The sequence below is a fragment of the Onychostoma macrolepis genome, chromosome 22 (genome assembly GCF_012432095.1).
Source record: "Onychostoma macrolepis isolate SWU-2019 chromosome 22, ASM1243209v1, whole genome shotgun sequence".
Taxonomy (NCBI): domain Eukaryota; kingdom Metazoa; phylum Chordata; class Actinopteri; order Cypriniformes; family Cyprinidae; genus Onychostoma; species Onychostoma macrolepis.
Window position 1 is genome coordinate 19155333 of NC_081176.1, and position 4309 is coordinate 19159641.

Sequence of the window (4309 nt, forward strand, 5' to 3'; positions counted from 1 at the left end):
CAGCAAGCTCCTAGGTAGCCTACGTGTTAAAAAATCATATTGTATATTGTTTCATTGCGTATTATTATGTGGAATAGGCCTACAGCAAATTGTAACGGACACGAGTTGGAATACAACGATTTAATAAGAAAGATGTGCGTCAAAATCTTGTTTAATTTGTGATCATCTTAGCACTTGATTATTATTGTATAATAAACCTGGCATTGTGACTGATTTTGGAGTCATTTGTTACTCTTTTGTAAGTCGTTTTGAATAAAAGCTTCTTCTAAATGCATGTAACCTAAATATATAATAACAACAACAACAATAATAATAAAATAATAGTTATTATTATTATTTTAATTTATAGGCTAAATAAATAAGTGCACTTAAGACAGTAAAATGTTTGTCATACAATAATTCATGAATGCTTTATTTTTAATAACATTTACAGTTTTGGAAATGTGTTTGTGTACTATTCATTCTCAACATGAAGACTTATTTTGGTGATTTTATTATACTAAGCTTTTCCCCCCAGAGTTAGATACTGTTAATGTGGATGTGCCAGAACTTTCTTCAGTTAAACAAGGAGAAAACTGAAGTCATTGCATTTGGAAACAAAGATGAAGTTCTCAAGGTGAATGCATACCTTGACTCTAGGGGTCAAACAACTAAAAACCAAGTAAACAATCTTGGGATGATTCTGGAGACAGACCTTAGTTTTAGTCGTCATGTCAAAGCAGTAACTAAATCAGCATACTATCATCTCAAAAACATTGCAAGAATTAGAGGTTTTGTTTCCAGTCAAGACTTGGAGAAACTTGCTCATGCCTTTATCACCAGCAGGGTGGATCATTGTAATGGTCTCCTCACCGGCCTTCCAAAGAAGACCATTAGACAGCTGCAGCTCATCCAGAATGCTGCTGCCAGGATTCTGACTAGAACCAGACAATCTGAGCATATCACACCAGTCCTCAGGTCCTTACACTGGCTTCCAGTTACATTTAGGATTGTACTTTTTAGTACTTTTACTCGTTTATAAATCTCTAAATGGCCTAGGACCTAAATACATTGCAGATATGCTCACTGAATATAAACCTAACAGACCACTCAGATCATTAGGATCGAGTCAGTTAGAAACACCAAGGGTTGGACTTTGGACTTTGCACTGGGCTGGTTCCACGCTGCACGTCACGCTTTTTCAATGCATTATACACTCAACAATACATATACATATGTACAGTAGGGTAAGCGTGGCATGTGAGTGGCGGACTTTGGGCCTTGTGCCCCGCAGCACCTCTCCTTGATGGCTCGTTTTGGGCCTAATTTATGCCTTACGTACGGAGGGCCCAGAGGCAGCCTTACAATATCTTACTATTTATAGCTTTATTATTATTATTACTGTTATTATTTCGTCATTACTATTACTACCATTATTATTTTTATTATTATTATTGTTATTATTATTACAATTTGTCCTCTTCCTGATTCCCCAACCACCCCCTTTGTGGTCCTCAAGATAAGGGAAAATGAGGCAGAAGTACAATGAAAGTATAAGGTAATTTCAGAATGTTTCCTTTCATTTTAAATGACCAGAATGTATCTATGACAAAGGGTTCTAAAAATATGGCTTCTTATTTTAAAAAAAGTGTTCCCGTGGCTCAATTTGCCCCAGGTTAGGGGTAAGGTGACCCGAGTCAGTGGCTAAGATGCACCATCTGGGTGTAAACTGTCCATCTGACTGAATCTAATTCAAACCAAGTAAAATTTTAAAGAAAATTTACCTCTTTTAAAAACACATTTAATAATCAAATTTCCTTTTACAAACAATCATATTTCTTTTCTTAAAGCTAACTTAAAAAACATAAAACCAACCAAATGAAATTGAAATTTCAGTCTTTAATTGTTTGAGATTAGATTTTTGGCATGGCAGCTTTTCTGCAATGTCCTTGAACAGACCATTAGGGACTACAGGTGGAAAGATATATATGATTATAATGTGATGAAAAGCATCTTCTGCTTCTTATCAGAGATGGATTTGGTGCACTTGTACACTGTCCTTATCAAATAAACTTCAAATAATATGTATACATATGATAAACTAAACCAGTTGCGTAATATCACATTAAAATACCAGTTTATACTTCAGAGCAGGTAAAATACTGGTTCAATTTACCCCACAGCATTTGGCTCACTTTGCCCCATACCATTTGGAAAAAACTAGCAAGCACCAATTCAGGCCAATATTTAGCTAAATTTGCATGGTTTTATATGCTCCTAAATCACCTAACTTTATATGCATCATATTTTTAGACTTGGATAAATTTATTTTGATATATCTGTTGATACATCTGCTGTCCTAAAGTTTTACTTTGACAAGCCAAAATTGTAAATAGGTGCCTTCTACTCCTCCCATGTGTTTCTGCTTTTCAGAGTCAGACAGAAATTATGAGTGGTTCCAAAATACATCAGGTCACGTGAAAGTAAACTTCAACTTACCTACTGGCTCAACTTACCCCATGCTCCCCTTAATATAATTTTTAGTTTAAGATACCTAATAACTAATGTCAGTATTTAGCCTATATTCTTATAGTTAGCCGGAGATTAAACTAAAAAGTGCCAAGTACCAAATAATAATAAATAACAAAGTACGGAATTGTGTTCTTTTTGTTTTTCATCACTGTTACGCAATAACCGTTTGTTAAAATGTAACGTTAAAGCTTTATCTCACACGTTGCAGCCTACAGTGCCATTTCAGCACTTTCTTCCAGTTTATGTGATTCTGCGAAGTTAGTAAGTATAAAAATATACGATTTTAGCATTCAGGCAAATAAACAACAACATGACCTTAAATGCTATTATTCGGTACTTCCAAAGAATGTGTTCTGTTGAAAACAAATGATTAAATAAAAATATTTTTTAATGATTTAGGAACTTTAAATTAGGTTATTAAATATATTTTCTATGTAAAAGTAATAAAGGTAATTGTTTAGTCATAGAAATGTCTTTAATAAATTGATAATTTTTATTTTAATCTTGCACGATTTTAAAAGTAACTTCAGGCACAGAATCAAAAATTGTCCTTTTTTTTTTTTTTTTTAAAGAAGCGCATTTTAATGCTTATTTATGCCATTCTAGTGACTTTAATCCTAATCATGGCATAGGAATGTAACAAGCAAATACAATTATTGAAAGGAACTGGAGTTTATAACAATTTTATTGTACATAACTACACTGTAAAAAAAAATAAGTTGATTTAACTTAAAATAATTTGTAACCTGGCTGCCTTAAAATCTTGCGTTCAATAAGCTAAAAAACATTTGTTGTTTACACATATATTGGAGTTCCTTAAACCTAGATTTAATAGTTGGGGTAACAAAGGTGAAGCTGAATCAACTTTATACTTTGTATAACCAACATGTTTTTAGTAAGCTCAACTAGACGAGAAAGTTGTACCAAACTAAATTCAAGTTGAAACAACACAAAATTAGTGAGACCAACAAATGTTGAGTTGTTTAAACTAAGCATTTTGTTGAATAAACTTGTAATTATGAGTTATGCAAACTAAATACAAATTGGCTAAACCTAGATTTAATAGTTGGGGTAACAAAGGTGAAGCGGAATTAACTTTATACTTTGTCTAACCAACCAGTTTTTAGTTAGCCCAACAAGACGAGAAAGTTGTGCTAGCCTAAATTCAAGTTGAAACAACATAAAATTAGTGAGACCAACAAATGTTGAGTTGTTTAAACTAAGCATTTTGTTGAATAAACTTGTAAGTATAAGTTCTGCAAACTTAATACAAATTGGCCAAACTAAGCATCTTGTTGAATTAACTTATATTTTTAAGGCAGCCAGGTTACTTTTTCAAGAATAGTTCATCTTACTAGTAATGTTAAGTTCATTCAACTGGCTGAACTATGTAATTTGCCCACACAACTCAAGTTTCTATTTTCTACTCACATAAAATAAAATACATTGCATGTTCTTAAATGTCCATGACATTTTTATTTCAAAATTGACAGCATATTTAGTATTAGTGCGTTTAGTATAAAAACACCTTTAAAAACAAACACTGACATTTCATATTAACATTTAATTTCTTTGGAACAATTGCAGTAAATATCTACATTCCTTTCACTAATGCACATTTAATCAGATGAGTAATTCTGTAATTTTCCATTTCAATATAAGTCAGAAGTCAGAACATGCATCAAAGTGCATTCAAAATTTTAAAAAGAGATGTCATAACATGGCAAAAAATGTGAGTTGAACAAAGTGCAAAACCAACCAAAAGCCTACTTTTGCAGAGTAGCATGTTTCAGTAGCC